At 43.3% G+C, this 23,043-nt stretch overlaps 1 pseudogene; it reads right to left on the reverse strand.

Moving 5' to 3' along the window:
- The window catches only part of LOC117513685, a 729,285-nt pseudogene that overhangs the window by 421,116 nt on the left and 285,126 nt on the right, over positions 1–23,043 (reverse strand).

Below are 23,043 nucleotides of genomic sequence, written 5' to 3' on the forward strand. Positions count from 1 at the left end.
CAAAGCAGAACCGGAACCACACGATTTCCTCCGCCACCGAACCCCGGGAATACTGGAGCCGCCAAGTCCCGAACTCCCAGGTGGCCACTGCCTCCGCGTGTCGGATCTGGTACTGCTGGCGAGGAACAAAAACAGTTAAATGTGGGTGCGTTTGCACCCAGCAACCCGTATGGCGGGAAAACCACCTCCACCTCTCGTTGGAAGAATGTCTGCTATTTAACGCACAAAAGTAACAAAGGGTTAATGTCAAAGAACACAGTCGGCTGAGTACGGTACCTTCTAGGTAGAGCGATATCTTGGCAAAGAGGTGGAGATGTCGTCCTGCTGATATACCCCTGCTGATCAGATGATTGGTGACAGCTGTTGTAGGCGATAAGTGACAGCTGTCACCCCGGCTGCTCCTGTGAGGCGGCAGCGCCCTCTGGTGCCTGGAGCCCGCACTCCAGACAGGGCGCCCTCTGGTGGTGGTGGGCCAGCAGTACCTCCTCTTCAGCGGCCCACACAACAGGTTGTCTGTGCTGACCATGCTGGGCATCCTGGCATCAGGGGCATTCCAGCTTAATTCCAGCTCAATTATATGGATGAATATAAAAGCACACGCAAAGTGATGCGTAAAATGGCACTAACAGTTGCTGTGTTAAAATAGTTTATTCGTGTAATTGTTCCAAACGCAACCCAGCACGGACACATTTGGGCATGTGCGTATTCAAATATGTTTTTATTATTAGGGGAAGATGGGGCACAGTGGATCAGAAATGTTGTTTTGTGGCAGCATAAACACATTATGCATAGGTTTAGGTCATTCTATTGTGGATTTAATAAAGCAAGTTATTGTTTATCCGACTGTGTTATTCACCAAGTGTAATTTACAGGTGTTCAAAATTGATTTTAAAATTTTTGATTCTCTGTGCCCCGGAATCAACTTAGAATATAATGAACGTACATATGATTATAAAGATTTCTTCAGCATTATTACCTCCGCCAAGGAGGTTATGTTTTTGGTTGCGTTTGTTTGTTTGTTTGTTTGTCTGTCTGTCAGCAGGATAACTCAAAAGGTTTTGAACGGATTTTGATGCAATTTTGTGGAGTGGTTGGAAATGACAAGAGGAACAAGTGATTAAATTTTAGTGGTGATCCGGATCATGATCCGGATCCCAATGCTAAAGCGTTAGCATGTCTATGGCATTTTCAATGTTAAAAGTTAGCATTAAGCAGTTGCAGCTGTCATCACATTCGGGTGAATTTGTTTTCAAATTGTAATATTTCTTAAATTTATTTTTGTTTATATATTAATAATCTAATGATTATTATATACAATTTTAGAGAAAGAGACAAAAAGAAATAGATCACAATCTCTTTAGGGTCAGTGACCCTATGGCCTTGTTTAGAGAAGTGTTTCATAAATGTTAAAAATTCATATATTTGCAGTTTAGTTGAATAATAAATTGAATTTTGTCTCATTTGTTTTTGTCTATAAGCACATTCAATATCAATATCAGTGCTAAGATGACAGTAGCTTCTGGGAAAGGTGAAAGTTGCTTGTGATGTCAAGCGCTAAGGATACATGCTATCCAGTCACAGCAGATGAAACATTTTTTTACTACTGAGCAAACATCATTGTTAGACTTTTTTAGGTTCAATGATTCCACGGCGTGTAGATGTTATGGCGTCAGTGACCCCATGGCCTTGGCGAAGGTTTGCACTCTCTGAGTGCTTCTAGTTAAATATATGAATGAATGAATGAATGAAAACTGTTTATTTCGAACATTTGATACAACAACAATTACAAGATAGATCAGTAAAGACAACAACAAAAAAGTTCCTACTGTGTACCCAACATGTCTGAAAAGGGGTAGGGTGAAGAATCAGCTTATTTATCCCTACCCCTTCTTCCCCACAACCAGTAATACCCTTTGCCACATATACACATAGATTCCTACACACCTAAACCGATATCAATATATATATATATACATATATATACACATACACATACATATATACATACACACATCAACATACATACACATATACATACACATATATACACATATACATATATACACATATATATACACAAACATAAATATACACCGACACATACCTACTTACATACAAAATACTATATATTTACAAGCCGAAGCAAAAAACAAAAACTCCCTAACCCTCATTACCCTTCCTCCTCCCTATACCCAGAAAAAAACATATTTTTGTACCGCTGTTTGAACTGGTTCATGCTTGGACATTGCTTGAGCCCCACTCCCAATCTGTTCCACATCCTCACCCCACAGACAGAAATACAGAAACCTTTTAATGTTGTTCGTGCCCACTGATGCTTTAAATTAAATTTCCCCCTCAGACTGTAATCCCCTGATCTGTTAAAAAACATATTTTTAATATTTGCTGGAAGTAAATTGTTTATTGCTTTATACACAATTTGTACTGTTTGAAAATGAACCAAGTCTGTGAATTTTAAGAATTTGGATTGTAAAAATAGTGGATTTGTATGATCTCCATAGCCAGTATTAGGAATAATTCTTATAGCTCTTTTCTGCATTACTGATAGTGATTGTGTTGTACCTTTATAAGTATTACCCCATACCTCTGCACAGTACTGTAAATATGGTAAAACCAGTGAGCAGTAAAGAATGCGGAGTGAGTTGTGGTCCAGAATATGTTTCGCTTTGTTTAGAACTGAAATGCTTCTTGACAGTTTACTTTGTATATGTTTTATATGAGTCTTCCAGTTTATCTTATCATCTATTATCACCCCCAGAAACTTATTTTCATGTACCCTTTCAATATCTACCCCCTCGACTTGTAACTGAACCTGTATGTCTGTATTACAATAGCCAAATAACATGTATTTTGTTTTACTTAAGTTTAATGATAATTTGTTTCTGTCAAACCATATTTTCAATTTTCTCATTTCTATACTGATCCTCCTCAGTAACTCCTGCAAATCCCCCCCTGAACAAAAAATGCTTGTGTCATCTGCAAATAATACTAATTTTAATATTTTGGAAACATTGACAATATCAATATATAAATTAGAAACAGTTTTGGACCCAATACTGACCCCTGTGGGACGCCACAAGCATTGTCCAAGCATGATGATGTATATTCCCCCAACTTCACAAACTGTTTTCTGTTACTTAAGTAGCTTCTCACCCAGTGCAACACCAACCCCCTAATCCCATACTGTTCAAGTTTATTGATTAATATGTCATGATTAATTGTATCAAAAGCCTTTTTAAGGTCTATAAATATTCCAACTGAATGTAATTTGTGGTCTATGGCGTTTGTAATCTCCTCAACTGATTCTATTAATGCAAGTGATGTTGAACTATGTGCTCTGAATCCATATTGACTATCAGTAAGTAATTTATGTTTATTTATGAATTTGTCTAATCTATTATTGAATAACTTTTCTAATAATTTGGAAATTGTGGAAGCAAAGAAACAGGTCTATAATTGTGAAGTGGTGTCTATCCCCAGTCTTATACAGCGGCACAACCTTAGCTATTTTCATTTGATTGGGAAATTTACCGGTTTGAAATGATAAGTTACAGATGTATGTTAATGGTTCTACAATCCATTCAATGACCTGTTTTACCACCACCATATCAATTTCATTTAAATCGGTAGATGTTTTATATTTACAATTATTCACAATGTCTATAATTTCATTTCCATCCACTGCTGTGAGGAACATTGAACAGGGATTTCTTTCTATGAGATTATTATCCCAATCCTCAGGTTGGGAATCGGGAATTTTTTCTGCCAAGCTTGGTCCAATATTTACAAAAAATTATTAAAACCGTTGACTACCTCATCCTTATTTTCCTTCTTGACATTATTATCAATGAAATACTGAGGGCAACTCTGTTTTTTATTACCATTTTTGATAATGCTATTTAATATATCCCATATTCCTTTAATATTGTTTTTGTTATTATATAATATGTTACTATAATATTCCTTCCTACATACCCGTATAATATTAGTTAATCTATTTTTGTATTTCTTATATCTATTTTCTGCCTCTTTAGTCTTTAGTTTTATGAATTCTCTATACAGTGTATTTTTCTTATTACATGCATTTCGTAACCCTTTCGTCATCCATGGTCGAGCTTGGATTTTTTGTTTTCTGTAGTCTTGTTTAATTGGACAATTTTATCATATAATGATGTAAATATTTGTAAAAAAGTTTCATATGCACTATCAACATCACTTTCACTGTATACCTTTTCCCAGTTTTGCTCCTGTAAATCCTTCTTTAGTGTGTTCATGTTTTCCTCTGTCCGCACTCGCCTGTATTTTATTTTCTCCTCTGGCTGATTCCGCCGATGGTTTCTATTATAAACGATGAAAACTGGTAGATGATCACTAATGTCATTGATTAATAATCCACTCACAGTGTTATTCTCAATATCATTGCTGAATATATTATCAATTAAGGTGGCACTATGGGATGTAATTCTGCTTGGCCTGGTGATTTTTGGATATAAACTCATACTGTACATTATACTGATAAATTCATCTGTTATTTTATGCTTATTTGGATTGAGCAGATCAATATTTAAGTCACCACAAATGAACACAGTTTTTTGATTCGTTTTTGAGAACATTTTTCCCATACAGTCAGTGAATGTTTCAATACTAGATCCTGGTGCTCTATATATACAGCTGACTAATACATTTTTGCTTTTTTCTTCACATATTTCAATAGTTATACATTCTAATAAGTTATCAATCACAGTTGTCATATTGTCTACTATTTTATAATCCATGTTCTTATCCACATACACAGCCACTCCTCCTCCACTCTTATTTTTTCTGTTTACACAATTAAATTCATATCCATCCAGTTCAAAATCCATTCCTTTATCTTCATTGATCCATGTTTCTGATATAGCAATTATGTTAAATATTTTTTTAAACTGACTTAAATATTCTTTAATGTTGTTAAAGTTTGCATATAGACTTCTGCTGTTGAAATGGATTATTGATAATTTGTTATCCGTTTTAATGATCCGATTAAACTGTTCATCTGTATAATAGCAACAACTGTCATTGATATTTGAGAAGAAATTATTGTCCGGGTCTATATCGTGCTCCAAGTCCAGTACATTGTGGTCTGTGTATTTAAATGTTCTCAGTTCTACTTTTCCATGATCAGCAATCCTTTGAGTTATAGCCTTCTTGTCTCCAGATGTAGATGAATAGGTAGTAGATGAATAGGTTCCTCTGGTCTGTGTCATGGTGTTGTGATGTGTTTGTGTCCTCATACCTTATTGGTCATATTTGTCCAGATCCTCGCTTTAAGAAACACTATTGTTCATATTTGTCCAGCTCCTCGATGTTCCTTATTGCCATGACTTTTGCTTGTTCTGGTGATCCGTTCAGTTTGATGAATATTTTACAGTTTGAAGTCCATGTGTGCTGGATTTTTCCCAGTTTCTTCAAGAAGCGTGCTTTCCTGGCGATGTCGGCATTCCGTTTGGTGAGATGTTCATTGATGAATACGTTTGTCCCTTTCAGTTTTCTTCCTTGTTTTAACAGTGCTGTTTTGTGTTTTCTGTTGATGAATCTCATGATGACGGTTCGTTTATCACCGTCATTTCTCCGGGGCAGAGGGTGGCACGCTTCAATGTTATTTAAATCCATTTCTATACCTTTAGATAGGAGGAAATCAGCAACCTGTTTTTCCACAGAGCTGACCTCCTGTTCACTGGGCTCCCCTCCGCTCTCATCTGTTACCGCCCCGGTGCGTAGGACCGTGGTTTGATATGAAGACCTGTGATGATGACGTCGTTAATTCTGGTGTACTGCTCCAATTCAGCCACTCTATTTTCCAGCTGCACCAGATGCCGGTCTTTCTCGGCATTCTGGAGCCGTAATGCCTTCACCTCCTCCACCAGATCCATAATTGATTTCTGTTGCTGCTTCACAACAGAAATCTCCTCTGATAGAAAGTCCAGAGATTTTTTTAATATCGTCACCTTCCCTCCGCTGTCAGAACCTTCTTAGGCCCCATGGTCGGCTTATGAGCAGCTTGTCGTCGCCGATGTTAACAGCCTGCGTTGTTTGTCACCGGATGGATCTGCACTGCGCTGGTGCAGCGCGGCCTCGGTGTTCCGCGCTGATGGATCCGCGGTGGCTGCACGAGGCCTCGGGGAAGCGGTACTCGTGACGCGCGGCTCTAATGACGCAGCGCGCGGCCTCAGTGAATTCACCAGTTGGGCGGGGCCTCGGACGTGTTGCTGTCCAGTCGCGGGGCTAAGTTGCCGGTTGAGGTGGTATTCCCACTGTCCGGGTTGGCAACACCGGCGTGGCAGATGGCAACTACAAACACCACCTCTGAAAACTCAGGTACAAACTTTTTGCAGCTCGCTCTGACGACATGCAGCTCTGACTGACTGTGACTGACGCAGCTCTGACTTATATGCTGATGCATATAAAAACTATAATCCAGAAAACCAGCTATGTAATGTGTGAGTGTCTTATATAGTGATACAAGTCCTTTAGAAACTATTATAAATACAACTGTCATAATTCCTGTTCAATCGTGAAACAGTTGTTTATATATACAAATTATAGAAATAATTCATGGAAAATAAATGTATAAGCTTCAACAAGTATATTTGTCATCCACTCGATACTGGGGCTTAGTAAATCATTTTCTGGACTGATTCACTGTGCCCCGATTCACTGTGCCCCGGGTGCATGTGACACAGATGGGTCATGTTATGAAATAGCTGATAGTCTGGAGAAAACATAACACATGCTCATCAGTTGGACGGGGTAGGTTTCTAATTAATAACCATTTTTTGGGCCACAAACATTTTCCCAGTTTCATGATTAATCCGTTTAACGGCGTACCGTTAAAATTACTACTGCATGTCTACACATAATTTCTCGTCATCTGTAGTATAATTTCTTTTCTGTGTTCATGTTGTCTGATGTGGTGCGCAGTTGGGAATCCCTGCTTAAAGAGCCTATTACATGAAATTGCATATTTAAATGGGTGTGGCCAGGGAGGAATTTGGTTCCACACTCAATTCCATGTTTAGTGGGATGTACAAACCAAGTGTGCGTAGATTCATGCCTATGCACACTTTCATACATCTGAATATATTTGTGCTTACACCTGATTCAGCGTTTTGGTGTACGCCAACTTTAATAGAAAGACCACGCAGTCTTGTACATGAGGCCCCTGGTGTTTCCTTGTCTTACTGTGTGGTTTTGAGACTTGGATGCCAACCAGTGACAACCTAGTCAGTGTTACGGAACAAAGGCAAGAGAGGCTGAAACAAAAGCAAAGAAAAAGTAAAAAATAACAGAGTGGTGAAGCCAGGAATGAACAATATCCTGAATTATTCAAAGTCCAGAATTCACACAATGAGACAGAACAATGTCAGGCAGGATCAGGAGTGAAGGAAGATCAATGACTCGAAACAGTGCACAAGTAATCAAAGCTGATGAACAATCTGGTAGTAAATGTGTGAAGCGGAACAAAAGAAATACAGATTTCTGTTTGAACTGATGTCAGGCAGGAGTATAGTTTATAGCAGAGTGTGGCAGCGGACCGCACAAAGAGGTGGATGGAACCACATTCTGAGAATGTCGATAACTTTTGTGATGCCACAAAATGAACATTAAGGGGGCAAGATGGAAGATCATAATGACATGTAAAACAAAGGAACAATTTATTATTGCCTTTTTTGTATTTGTATGTGAACACACTGAAACAAATTTTCCTTTACATGTACAGAAAACTACTGCCACCTGGTGTTGGCAGCATTATACTGTTATTACATCCACCAAGGATGTAATAACAGTATAATGCTGCCAGCTGGTGTTGGCAGCATTATACTGTTATTACATCCACCAAGGATGTAATAAAATCATTCTAGATCAAGATTTCACTTTATATAGACTTTGAAGGATTATGTCAAAAAAACAAAGACTACTTCACGGATTCTCACCAAATTTGCATGACAATTTTGCAGGTGATCCAGATCCGGATTGGTGGACGTCAGGAATCTCCGATTGGTCTTGCTATTTTTAGGGATGGGCAAGTTAACGTGTTATCGCATTAATGCATTAAAATTAATTATCACCGATGATTTTTTTTATCGCACATTAATGCAGTTTTTTTTTTTTTACTGTAAGAGTCTGTTGCTCACGGGCTTTTGTTTTTCAAGTCTGTGGCTGACTGCTGCCGTGGACATGGAGAAGGACACTGAATTTTTACATGCCCATTTTCATTTTAAAGTGCTTCCAGATGGCGTAGTTGACAGAACCGAAGCTAATTGCAGTCACTGCAAAGCTATATTTTCTTATCAGGGGAGTACTTGAGTCTTAAATGTCACCTAAATGCAGCACACACAGCTGAGACCAGCAAATCATTCAACAAAACACACTGTGGTACATTAGATGCAGTGTGTGGGAGAACTATAGATAAACAAATGCAAGACAAACTCACAAATGCAAACACAACAAATGATGGCATGTATGAGATTCCCTCACAACGCACCATGAAGGAGAGGACTGCAAGAGCAACATGGTCTCACGGCAAGTCATGATTCAGCAGCACAAAATATACATTAATCTATTGGTTTGTGATATTGTGATGAAAAGCGCCTCACTTTCGTCATGGCAGCATGAATTCATTGTAATTCATTCTGTGATGGCTGAGCGAAATTAAAAGTGAAGCGGGGGGGTCAGGGGTGGTTATGGATAGGGTGGGGGGAAAGAGTAAGATTAGGTTATGGTTGGCTGGTGGCTCTTGGGGGGATGGGGGCTGTGGTCTCTGCGGGGTGGGCCCCGCTCTCGCTCGGGCGGTCTCTGGTTATTGGCTTTGGTGGTTGTGATGGGATCCGGGGTGGGGGGGGGGGGCCTGCTGGCTATGCTGGGGGGTCTGGTGTCAGGGGCCTTGTGCTCTTCCTGGCCCCGGGGTCGGGCCTTGCCTCTTGTCTGGGGGCTGGGCCCCGCCCTCGTGTGGCTCGGGGGTTCCTACCTTGTGCCTTGGATTCGGTTGCGGTGGCTCCTTTGCTCCCCGTCCTTGCCGCCGCTCGCTCCTGCCCTCCAGGGCCGTGGCCCTGGTGGCGTGGTTCCGGGGCTCCCCTTATTGGTGGGCCTATGCCGGCGCCCTGTGCTCTTCCGCTGCCCCTTTTCTCCTGGTTCCCCCGAGGCCCTGTGTCCTGGCCCCACTTCCTTCAGTGCTCGCGGCCGGCCGCGTGGCTTCTGATGTGCCGGAGTGGTCCATGTCATATGTTAAGGTTCTGTACTCTTGTCTTGGCCCAACACACCAGCCACAGTAGTGATCGGATATTTAGCTGTGATCTGGGTCTCTGTGTGTTGATGGTCGCCTGTTTGTGGCCGTCACCACAGTTCGGTTTTTGGGTGCTCTTAAGAGGATTAACACTACAGTGTTCTAGATTAGGGTATGGATGCTCACTAATTAGACAACAGACTGTTGCTGTCACTGTTTGTTCATGTGTGGTTGTTTGTCATGGTATGTTGCATGGTTGGGGCCCCGTCTCCTCGGTGTCTCACGTCACAGTTATTGTCTTCAGCACTTGTTTCTCGTTCTTGTCTGTCTTTGTGTTGTTTTGGTGGTCGGCCCTTCCTGATGGAAGTTGTCGGCTGGCTTTGAGTAGGATGTTGTAGGCTGATCGGGAAGGGCGAATGGGGGTCACACAGACACACACCACATTCACTTATGCACTACATACCTTCTGTCTTGCAAGAATAAATTGCATATATGGGTATTAAAGTTCATAAATGGTTCTGCCAGTGTGGCTTTTACCATTACTATATATGCGGGGGGGAGAGTATATAGGAGATCCTTGTGGAATCTGGCTTCTTGCTTTAACTAATTTACACACCTGAATGATTGTAATGTATTTATTTGCACCCTATTGCAACCAAGCCGTTCATGCAATAAATCTAACAAGATTCATGACAGTGTGCTATCTTTTTTTCCATTTTTGCAATTTATTTATTTACTTATTTACAATTTGTTTGGAAATAAGCTGGTCTGCTTTGTGTCAGCCTGATTCCGTCAGATCGCAGAAGCTAAGCAGTGCGGCACATGCTTAGTACTTGGATGGGAGACCTCTTAGGAACACCAGCGGCTGTGTGGTGTTTCTCTAGGTAAAACTACAGTTTTATCAGGAAGGGCATCTGGCGTAAAACTTGTGCCAAATACCAATGCAGATCTGGCTGTCTCCGCTGTGGCGACCCTGAACACAAAACAGGAGCAGCCGAAATGACAACGCACACACAATTTGTTTGAAAATCCAAACAAGCTATATCCAAACCCAGTGTCTTGGTTATGAATTGATGCTGTGTTTTTAGGAACTCTTTTTGATAATTTTCTCACCACTAACGAAATGTACACCATCATTGATACAACCACTGAAACAAAAGCCACAACTATTACCTCCTCAGAGATGGACTCCAGAAGAATCCCCTTTTCCCTTTTTCCTAATTTATGAGTAAAGAGAACCCGTAGAGCATTACATAACACAGATGAAGCATCTCCAAAAGAAGAAACAAGACCAGTCCCTGTGTGAAAAATTGCTTTTACAATATGGGAGAAATACTCTGTTTACTTGAGGTTTATACATCTGTTTAGTGCCTGTGTTGGGACCAGAAAATACTGATGTTTGCAAGAACTAGTGCTCCATCATGAATGGATGTTCCTTTAATCAAATGGTCCTTGTGAAAAAAATGAGAAATGTGCAGAAACCACAACACAAAACTTCAAAAAGGATGTAAGACACATAACGCGCAGGTAACATCTGTGAACCCACTGCGCATGTAACATCTGTGAACGTCCTAAACAGATCAATACATCACGATATCGATCTATTTAGGACATCCCCAGTGTTTTTTATTCAGTGCAACCAGCAGTGATAAAAAGCAACAAGAACAGCAAGGTCAAGGAGGAGAAAGAGGAGGAGAGGAAAGAAAAAAAATTGAGAGAACCAAATCACAGTACACATAGTTGCGAATCTTTACAGCGGAAGGCTCAATTCTATCCAAAGAGCTGGTTTATCATGTGTCCTGTTAGCTCCACCGAAATATTCAGACTCCTCCAGTACCTTTCTTTTTCACTTTTTTTTTTTACCCACTTCTACTGGGCAGAGCAGTGTCGTTTGAACCACTGCATGATCTTGTGGAATTTGAACACAGCCTGCCATTGTGCAACACAAACACAGCATAACCTCACAGGGGAAAATGGTGTACTGTTTTGTTTTTGGCTGCAATCACCGAAGCAGTGGCGAAAAGTGCAGTTGTTTTTTGGTTCCTGGTGGAGAAGGGAAATCAAGGCAGATGGAAGAGGTCATGCAATTAAATCTTAGCCTACAGACATAGTAGCTGTGGCCTCTTGCCTGCACAACTGCCTCGGCATGTTTGAGTTCCAGGTCATAAACAAACAGCAGTATGTCCACTTTCCACTGCATCGTCACATTTTCTTTGCATTTTCACTTTGTTTGCGGTGTAATCTGCAAAAAAAACTCAGAGAAAGTAGCATGTTTCTGATGGGGACAGACAAGGGCTGTCCCTGGATGTAGGATTATTGCGTCATATACGTCATATTTTGAAGCTTTACTGCCCACCCTCAAATGAGACTACGGTGCCCAGTTGTTTTAATAAACTGCTGCAATGTCTTGAGATTTTATTATGGTGTGGCAGCTTTTCTAAAGAGTTGCAGTGCAAATTTTGATAGTTTATTGAATTTTTACTTGTTTATTAACTTTTAAACTGTTTTTTTTGTAATGAATTGCAGGAAGAAGTAAAAATTCCCAACATAGTTATGATCATCTATATTATAATAGCCTATGACTTTGATCACATAAAAACCGGGGAGTGCTGATATGTGCCGCTTGGTATGCTTATGTATTTTGGGGTAAGGATGAACACTGCAAAAACGGAAAGTTGATATGACGAATATTTTTGGAGGAAATTAGCAATTTTAGCTAATCAGTAAACAATGGACATTGAGTTTGGGGTTTTGAGGTTTTAATGTTGGTATTGTGGCTCATGTAAACAGTGTTGTTAGTGTTATTGAGTTATTGTGTTTATAGTTCAATTGGTTTTGTCACTTTAGTTAAGTGTTATGTTGCTCTTACCATGAGTGACATAAGTCTCATTTTGGTACCATGAGTGAAATGTTTAGTGGTTTTAATGTCTTCAACCACTCTCTTTTTTGGCAAATTAAAAGCACCTGCTTACAGCAGCTGTGTGTGCAGGCATGCATGTAACTTTGATCACGGACAAACAGAGCACAGCTGACATTTGACATTTGATATCTATATTATAATAGCCAAGTGGCCTCTGTGTGTGTGCGTGCATGTAACTTTGATCACAGACAAACGAGCACAGCTAACATTTGCCATTTGTTATGGTATATTATAATAGCCAAGTGGCCACTGTGTACATGTGTGTGTTTGCATGCATGTAACTTCAATCATAGACAGAGCACAGCTGACATTTGTCATTTGGTATCTATATTATAATAGCCAAGTGGCCTCTGTGTGTGCGTGCCTGTGTGCATGTAACTTCGCTCACGGACAAACAGAGCACAGCTGACATTTGGCATTTGGCATCTATTTTATAATAGCCAAGTGGCCTCTGTGTGCATGCATGCATGTGTATGGTGTCAATGACGCAAATACTGAGGAGAGCTGACATTTGCTATAATGGTATGCTTATGTATTTTGGGGTGAAGGATGAACGATGCAAAAATAGAAGGTTGATAGGACAAATATTTTTGGACAAATTAGCAATTTTAGCAAACCAGTAAACAATGGACATTGTGCTGTAATGCACCAATGGGAGTTGGTGTTTTGAGGTTTTTAAATGTTGGTATTGTGCTCATGTTAGTTTAACAGTGCTGTTAGGTACCATGAGTGAAATGTTTAGTGGTTTTAATGTATTCAGCCACTACCCTTTTTGGCAATTAAATGCACCTGCTTACACAAGCTGTGCCTGCATGTAACTTGATCACGAACAAACAGAGCACAGATGACATTTGCTGAATGATATCTATATTATAATAGCCACGTGGCCTCTGTGGGTGTGTGTGCATGTGTATGGCCTTGATTAATTATATGATCAGAGATATATATATATATATATATATATATAGTATATATATATATAATATATATATATATTATATATATATATATATATATATATATATATATGCACACTCACAACAAGTACAAAAAGGAAAAAAAAACAAGCAGACAATAAAGATTAACCAGTGAACACAATGTCTTAACACAACCAAATAAACAGCGCACAATCAATAAACCAGTAACAAACTCTGTAATCTACTCTTCATACTGTAACAAGTAATTATATTATTTTTATAAAGTCTTTTTAAACCAACTAACGTACCACATAATTTAATGCTATCAGAACAGTTATTCCAAATATTTAGGCCTTTTACAGAAACACAATGACTTTTTACAGTAATACCAGTCTTTAATTTATCAAATACTAATATTCTCTCAAATTATAGATGGACTGCAGATGGACTCATTTTTACTTAAACTGACTTTAGAATGATTTTAGATGATTTAAGACCAACATTTTCCAAAAAGTTTGAATGGATCATTATGACCTGTAATGAATAAAAAAAAAAAAAAAAAACTTAAATAATTATTATTTCAAACAGATGATATCAATAGGTGTATGTAATCATGATTAGGTAAAAAAGCAGGATGCACAAAAGCCTGAGTCTTTGAGGAACGAAGATGGGCAGAGGATTTCCAGTTTGAATATTGTTATACAACAAATGAAATGATATATTATTGTAACTACAAAAAAAGGAGCAAGCCTAAGCTAAACACTCATGGTCGTTGGTTCCTCAGACAGTACTGCATCAATAACAGTCATTTATCAATAGTCATATAACAACACAAAGGATTGAATTGGGAAACATCTGTCAAGCACTACAATACAGCTTTACATTCACAAATACCCCTTAAAACTGCAAAAAAAAATAAACATATTAACCTTGTCCAGAAGGGACATAGACTTAACTGGGCCCTGAGGCATCTGGGTTGTACCACTACACAATGGAAATGTGTATTGTATTGTAATGTGGTGTATTTAAACAAATGATGAAAGGACCATCAAGATTGTTATCAGTAACAAGTGGAAAAGCCAGTGTCTGTCATGATATGGGTTTGTATCATTGCTCTGGAACATGGTAATTTACACTTCTGTGGTGGCAGCATAATGCTAAAGAGTAATATAAGATTTTAGAGCAAGAACTGCTGCCTTCAAGATGACGTCTTTTCCAGGGACGTCCCATACAGTTTTCAACAAGACATTGCAAAATGACATTCTGCACACATTATAAGGGCATGGCTAAGGAAAGAGAGGGTACCGACGCTGGCGTGGCCTGTTTGCAATCTTCACCTGTCCTCAATAATGGATGTGTGAAGAATTTTGAAATGGGGAGAAAAAAATAAATGAAATACACACCTTAAGATGGGTTTGGACAAATGACACTGTGAATACTGCATCACTGGGTCTCTTCAATGCCAAAACATCTTTTAAGTGTTGTGAAAAGGAACAACAACAATACAAAGGGTAAATGCTTTAATGTCCAAACTATTTTTGGAATGTGATGCAGGCCTGAAATGTAGGAAAGGATGCATAGTAACAAATGAAATGTAGTTGAGCACACAAAATCTTGGGTTTATTCTCTCTACAAAGAAACAGAAGTCAAAGTAAATGTAAGAATCACTGCAGGTGTTTTGATTTTCATTTTCTGTGTTGTCCCAAATTCTTTCTGATTTGGGGTTACATCACAAAAACATCCTCACATTTTACTGACCGCCATGAGGAGTTTTTGCTCCTCCTCCTTCTCCTGTTGAGCCTCCTCTCGCAAGGTCCGGTGTTTCTCCTCTAGTTCTTCAAGTGCTCTGACTTGCGCCTCTTTGAACCCGAAGAGTCTCTTCCTCATAATGTGCTCTCAGTCTGGAAAGCTCCTTTTCATAGCCTTGGTGCTTCTCACGGAGAGTCTGTGGAGAAGGCATTAAAAACACATCAAACGCACAGTCTCAGGCTGGAATGAGATTAAAACGGTATAAAGCAATCATGCTAAGCTTTAAGATGAGTATTTTCTTTTGCAGTGGAGCAGCAACAGCAGTACCTGTTCCAGTTTGAGGACTTGTTGTTTGTGCTGTTCACTGGCCACCTGGCTCTGGTTGAGCAGAGTCTCCCTCTCTTCCTCAAGCCTGCTGATCTTCTCCTTTAACCGAGCCTGTTCCTGGTCCAGATTCCTGATGGTCACCTCATGGGCCATTGGGTAGCCTGGAGAGAACCGATCTGACCTGGGAACAAAATATACGAGGTCTGTCAATAAAGTATAGGTCCTTTTATTTTTTTCAAAACTATATGGATTTCATTCATATGTTTTTTACGTCAGACATGCTTGAACCCTTGTGCGCATGCGTGAGTTTTTCCACGCCTGTCGGTGACGTCATTCGCCTGTGAGCACTCCTTGTGGGAGGAGTCGTCCAGCCCCTCGTCGGAATTCCTTTGTCTGAGAAGTTGCTGAGAGACTGGCACTTTGTTTGATCAAATTTTTCTAAACCTGTGAGACACATCAAAGTGGACACGGTTCGAAAAATTAAGCTGGTTTTCGGTGAAAATTTTAATGGCTTGATGAGAGATTTTGAGGTGATACTGTCGCTTTAAGGACTTCCAACACAGCGGGACGTTGCGCAGCACTCCCAGGTGCCATCGTCAGACTGCTTCAAGCTGAAAACATCCACATTTCAGGCTCTATTGTTCCAGGACGTCGTGAGAGAACAGAGAAGTTTCAGAAGAAGTCGGTTTCAGCATTTTATCCGGATATTCCACTGTTTAAAGCAGATTTTTTAATGAAAGACGTGCAGACGGATTGCAGCGTCGGCTCACAGCCGCCGCAACGCACCGCCACAGGAAAAACACCTCTGTTGGAAGCCTTAAGGACAAGTTGGAACATGCCCAGCTGTTAAACAATTTCTTATATACTCACTCCACTGAAAGCCATCAAAAGCCGCCTGGATTTTTTCAAATGGTTATCAACACAGAGGTGGTTTTTCCTGTGCCGCCGCGTCCCGACGCGCGAACCCTCAGATTCTGTGATTGTCTGTATATTCGTTGTGCACATTCACAACATTAAATTGTTACCTTTGGCTCATCTATTGACCGTTCATTTGCGCCCCCCATTGTGGGTCCGTGTCACTACACTTTCCCCAACAGGATATCTCGGCCAACGTCATGGATCCCGAGGGGCATCAACCATCTGTTGGACAGCCAATGGAAGAGCAGGGTGCACAGGCATCGGCTGGAGGCGTGATTGGTGAATGCAGCACATCCTCACCGCCTTTACCCGCTCGGATGGACCTGATGACCGAGCAACACATCATCCTTAATCGCAGGATGGAGGCTCTCACCGCACAGGTGGAAGCGCGCGCTCAGGGCGCTGCTGCAGCTCCTCCTCCTGCCGACCCGGTGCCGAATACAGACATTCCACTGGTCATTCAACGACCCCCCCCCACCATCCCCTGAAGCATACATAAGCCCCCAGAGCCGTACGGAGGTTGTGTGGAGACGTGCGCAGACTTTCTTATGCAGTGTTCGCTCGTCTTTGCACAACGTCCCGTGATGTACGCATCTGACGCCAGCAAGGTGGCTTACGTGATTAATTTGCTTCGAGGTGAGGCATGCGCTTGGGCAACAGTGCTTTGGGAACAAAGTTCACGGCTCCTTGCCTCTTATACTGGGCTTATGAGGGAGCTCAGAACTGTTTTTGATCACCCTAACAGAGGCGAAACCGCGTCTACCGTGCTGCTGTCAATGAGACAGGGGCGCCGGAGCGCAGCCGCTTATGCGGTCGACTTCCGCATCACGGCTGCGATATCTGGCTGGAATATGACTGCGCTCCGCGCCGCCTTCATAAACGGACTGTTGTCGGTCCTGAAGGAGCACCTGGTGGCTAAGGAGGAACCGCGGGATTTGGTGGAGCTTATCGATTTGGTTATACGGTTGGACAATCGGTTAGAAGAACGCCGACGGGAGCGAGGCAAAGGGCGCGGTCAGGCACAAGCCGTCCCTCTTCCTCCCGGGTCCGAAAGGGAGCCGTCTTACCCACGCTCCACAGCCACAGCGCTCCGTGTGGCTACAGCTCCCCCTGCTGGTGATGCTAGGGACACGAGCAGGGCCACATTCAGACAAAGGAGGCTGGTCCGCGGGGAGTGCTTTGTCTGCGGCTCGAGTGAGCATCAGCAGAGAGACTGCCCCAAACGGTCAAAACACGAATGCCGCCCTTAGAGACTGGGCTGAGGGGGGGTCAAAACATTCACGTGGGTCATACTCATCTTTCAACACGACTCCCAGTTACAATCCTGAGCGGGGATTTAACCCTTCAAGCCCAGTACTGGTGGACACAGGGTCAGAAGGGAATCTGCTGGATAGCAGATGGGCAAGGGAGGTAGGGCTCCCTCTAGTGGCGCTTTCTTCCCAGTGAGGTGCGAGCACTAGATGGCACTCTTCTCCCTTTATCACACACAAGACACTACCTGTAACCCTGGTAGTGTCCTGGGAATCACCGGGAGGAGATGAGTTTTTGTAACTCCTACCTCCCGCGTGATTTGGGCTTCCCATGGATGATTAAACACAATCCCCGGATTGATTGGCCGTCTGGGGTTGTGGCTCAGTGGAGCGAAACCTGCCACCAGAATTGTTAGGATCCTCGGTTCCTCCCGGTGTAAACGCTAAGGAGGAGATTAAAGTCCCTCCCCAATCTGAAGGCGGTGCGGTTGAGTACCACAATCTTGCTGACGTCTTCAGCAAAGATCTGGCGCTCACCCTTCCCCCGCACCGTCCGTACGATTGTGCCATTGATTGGTCCCGGGCGTTGAGTTCCCGTCCAGCAGACTGTACAATCTCTCGTGTCCCGAGCGCGAATCAATGGAGACCTACATCCGGGACTCATTAGCTGTCAGGTTGATCCGGAATTCCACCTCCCCAATGGGTGCAGGTTTCTTTTTTGTGGGCAAGAAAGATGGCGGACTCCATCCATGCATTGATTACAGGGGCTGAACGACTTAACGGTTCGTAATCGATACCCTTTACCCCTGTTGGATTCAGTGTTCACACCCCTGCATGGAGCCCAAATTTTCACCAAACTGGACCTTAGGAATGCGTACCACCTGGTTCGGATCCGGAAGGGAGACGAATGGAAGACGGCATCAACACCCCATTAGGTCATTTGAGTACCTGGTCATGCCGTTCGGCCTCACTAACGCCCCCGCGACATTCCAAGCATTAGTAAACGACGTCTTGCGGGACTCTTCTGCACCGATTCGTCTTCGTATATCTGGATGACATACTCATCTTTTCCCCGGACCCTGAGACTCATGTCCAGCATGTACGTCAGGTCCCTGCAGCAGTTGTTGGAGAACCGGCTGTTTGTGAAGGGCAAGAAGTGTGAGTTCCACCGCACCTCTTTGTCCTTCCTGGGGTTTATCATCTCCTCCAACTCTGTCGCCCCTGATACGGCCAAGGTTGCGGCGGTGAGAGATTGGCCCCAACCAACAAGCCGTAGGAAGCTACAACAGTTCCTCGGCTTTGCGAATTTCTACAGGAGGTTCATTAAGGGCTACAGTCAGGTAGTTAGCCCCCTGACAGCCCTGACCTCTCCAAAAGTCCCCTTCACCTGGTCGGATGGGTGCGAAGCCCCGTTCAAGAAGTTGAAACGCCGGTTCTCGTCTGCACCAGTTCTTTGCAGCCCGACCCTAGCCGCCAGTTTGTGGTTGAAGTGGACGCCTCTGACTCAGGGGTAGGAGCTGTGTTATCCCAGAGCGGAGAGACCGATAAGGTTCTTCACCCGTGTGCCTACTTTTCCCGCAGGTTGACCCCAGCTGAACGGAACTATGACGTTGGCAATCGAGAACTCCTTGCGGTGAAAGAGGCTCTTGAGGAGTGGAGACACCTGTTGGAGGGAGCGTCTGTGCCGTTCACGGTTTTTCACTGACCATCGGAACCTGGAGTATATCAGGACCGCCAAGCGGCTGAACCCCAGGCAAGCCCGCTGGTCACTGTTCTTCGGGCGTTTTTGACGTCCGAATCACCTACCGCCCCGGGACCAAGAACCAGAGATCGGATGCCTTGTCCCGGGTGCATAAAGATGAGGTCAAGACTGAGCTGTCGGATCCACCAGAGCCCATCATTCCGGAGTCCACTGTCGTGGCCACCCTCACCTGGGACGTGGAGAAGACCGTCCGGGAGGCCCTGGCACAGAGCCTGGACCCCGGAACTGGGCCGAAGAACAAACTCTACATCCCATCAGAGGCCAGGGCTGCTGTCTTGGATTTCTGTCATGGTTCTAAGCTCTCCTGTCATCCGGGGGTGCGAAGGACCGTGGCAGTGGTCCGGCAGCGCTTCTGGTGGGCATCCCTGGAGGCCTACGTCCGGGAATATATCCAGGCCTGCACCACCTGTGCAAGGGGCAAGGCAGACCACCAGAAGGCACAGGGACTTCTTCAGCCACTTTCCGTGCCTCATTGCCCCTGGTCCCACATCGGTCTGGATTTTGTCACGGGCCTCCCGCCGTCCCAGGGTAACACCACCATCCTCACGATAGTGGACCGATTCTCCAAGGCGGCCCACTTCGTGGCCCTCCCGAAGCTCCCCACGGCCCAGGAGACTGCAGACCTTCTGGTCCACCATGTCGTTCGTCTACATGGGATACCCACCGACATCGTCTCTGATCGTGGTCCCCAGTTTTCCTCACACGTCTGGAGGAGCTTCTGCCGGGAACTGGGGGCCACCGTGAGCCTCTCGTCCGAGGATTTACCGCAGACCAATGGACAGGCGGATAGGGCTAATCAGGAACTGGAGCAAGCCCTGCGCTGTGTGACGTCCGCACACCCGACGGCCCTGGATGTGAACATCTGGCCTGGATCGAGTATGCGCATAACAGCCAGGTGTCCTCTGCCACCGGCCTCTCCCCATTTGAGGTGTGTTTGGGGTATCAGCCCCATTGTTCCCCCGTGGTGGAGGGAGAGGTCTGTGTGCCCTCGGTCCAGGCCCACCTGCGGAGGTGCCGTCGGGTGTGGCGCTCCACCCATTCTGCCTTGTTGAAGGCCCGGACGAGGGCGAAGACCCATGCAGACCGCCGGCGGTTCCCGGCCCCTGCTTACCGGCCCGGGCAGGAGGTGAGGCTTGCTTGCCTCTACTGGTGGTTGGCTCTCACTGCGGTATTGTATCACTTCCTGTTCCGGAGCACAGCGGTGTTTTTCTGTATCTGTTAGCTGTTTAATCTGCGCAGTTAGATTGGTCTAGTTATCTAGATTACGATTTGTTTCCCAGTGTAATCTTTACGTGCCTTAACTAAAGCACTCCTTCTGCTGAATCACCTCTAAATTATTTACACATTATTCACTTTGCGTGTTTTTAGGAATCCGCTAGCTTAGCGTAGCTACTAGCTCTTAGCCGATTTAGCATGGCGGCTTCTCCTGTCTCTCCCGCACTTTTCTGCTCTGGGTGTGAAATGTTTAGTTATTCCTCGGCCTCCTTTAGCAGTAATGATACTTGTAATAAGTGTAGCTTATTCGTAGCTTTGGAGGCCAGGCTGGGCGAATTGGAGACTCGGCTCCGCACCGTGGAAAATTCTACAGCTAGCCAGGCCCCTGTAGTCGGTGCGGACCAAGGTAGCTTAGCCGCCGTTAGTTCCCCCCTGGCAGATCCTGAGCAGCCGGGAAAGCAGGCCGACTGGGTGACTGTGAGGAGGAAGCGTAGCCCTAAACAGAAGCCCCGTGTACACCGTCAACCCGTTCACATCTCTAACCGTTTTTCCCCACTCAACGACACACCCGCCGAGGATCAAACTCTGGTTATTGGCGACTCTGTTTTGAGAAATGTGAAGTTAGCGACACCAGCAACCATAGTCAATTGTCTTCCGGGGGCCAGAGCAGGCGACATTGAAGGAAATTTGAAACTGCTGGCTAAGGCTAAGCGTAAATTTGGTAAGATTGTAATTCACGTCGGCAGTAATGACACCCGGTTACGCCAATCGGAGGTCACTAAAATTAACATTAAATCGGTGTGTAACTTTGCAAAAACAATGTCGGACTCTGTAGTTTTCTCTGGACCCCTCCCCAATCGGACCGGGAGTGACATGTTTAGCCGCATGTTCTCCTTGAATTGCTGGCTGTCTGAGTGGTGTCCAAAAAATGAGGTGGGCTTCATAGATAATTGCAAAGCTTCTGGGGAAAACCTGGTCTTGTTAGGAGAGACGGCATCCATCCCACTTTGGATGGAGCAGCTCTCATTTCTAGAAATCTGGCCAATTTTCTTAAATCCTCCAAACCATGACTATCCAGGGTTGGGACCAGGAAGCAGAGTTGTAGTCTTACACACCGCTCTGCAGCTTCTCTCCTCCTGCCATCCCCTCATTACCCCATCCCCGTAGAGACGGTGCCTGCTCCCAGACTACCAATAACCAGCAAAAATCTATTTAAGCATAAAAATTCAAAAAGAAAAAATAATATAGCACCTTCAACTGCACCACAGACTAAAACAGTTAAATGTGGTCTATTAAACATTAGGTCTCTCTCTTCTAAGTCCCTGTTGGTAAATGATATAATAATTGATCAACATATTGATTTATTCTGCCTAACAGAAACCTGGTTACAGCAGGATGAATATGTTAGTTTAAATGAGTCAACACCCCCAAGTCACACTAACTGTCAGAATGCTCGTAGCATGGGCCGGGGTGGAGGATTAGCAGCAATCTTCCATTCCAGCTTATTAATTAATCCAAACCCAGACAGAGCTTTAATTCATTTGAAAGCTTGTCTCTTAGTCTTGTCCATCCAAATTGGAAGTCCCAAAAACCAGTTTTATTTGTTATTATCTATCGTCCACCTGGTCGTTACTGTGAGTTTCTCTGTGAATTTTCAGACCTTTTGTCTGACTTAGTGCTTAGCTCAGATAAGATAATTATAGTGGGCGATTTTAACATCCACACAGATGCTGAGAATGACAGCCTCAACACTGCATTTAATCTATTATTAGACTCTATTGGCTTTGCTCAAAAAGTAAATGAGTCCACCCACCACTTAATCATATCTTAGATCTTGTTCTGACTTATGGGTATGGAAATAGAAGACTTAACAGTATTCCCTGAAAACTCCCTTCTGTCTGATCATTTCTTAATAACATTTACATTTACTCTGATGGACCTACCCAGCAGTGGGGATAAGTTTCATTACACTAGAAGTCTTTCAGAAAGCGCTGTAACTAGGTTTAAGGATATGATTCCTTCTTTATGTTCTCTAATGCCATATACCAACACAGTGCAGAGTAGCTACTAAACTCTGTAAGGGAGATAGAGTATCTCGTCAATAGTTTACATCCTCATTGAAGACAACTTTGGATGCTGTAGCTCCTCTGAAAAAGAGAGCTTTAAATCAGAAGTGTCTGACTCCGTGGGTATAACTCACAAACTCGTAGCTTAAAGCAGATAACCCGTAAGTTGGAGAGGAAATGGCGTCTCACTAATTTAGAAGATCTTCATTTAGCCTGGAAAAAGAGTCTGTTGCTCTATAAAAAAGCCCTCCGTAAAGCTAGGACATCTTTCTACTCATCACTAATTGAAGAAAATAAGAACAACCCCAGGTTTCTTTTCAGCACTGTAGCCAGGCTGACAAAGAGTCAGAGCTCTATTGAGCTGAGTATTCCATTAACTTTAACTAGTAATGACTTCATGACTTTCTTTGCTAACAAAATTTTAACTATTAGAGAAAAAATTACTCATAACCATCCCAAAGACGTATCGTTATCTTTGGCTGCTTTCAGTGATGCCGGTATTTGGTTAGACTCTTTCTCTCCGATTGTTCTGTCTGAGTTATTCTCATTAGTTACTTCATCCAAACCATCAACATGTTTATTAGACCCCATTCCTACCAGGCTGCTCAAGGAAGCCCTACCATTATTTAATGCTTCGAT

The sequence above is a fragment of the Thalassophryne amazonica genome, chromosome 1 (assembly GCF_902500255.1).
Source record: "Thalassophryne amazonica chromosome 1, fThaAma1.1, whole genome shotgun sequence".
Taxonomy (NCBI): domain Eukaryota; kingdom Metazoa; phylum Chordata; class Actinopteri; order Batrachoidiformes; family Batrachoididae; genus Thalassophryne; species Thalassophryne amazonica.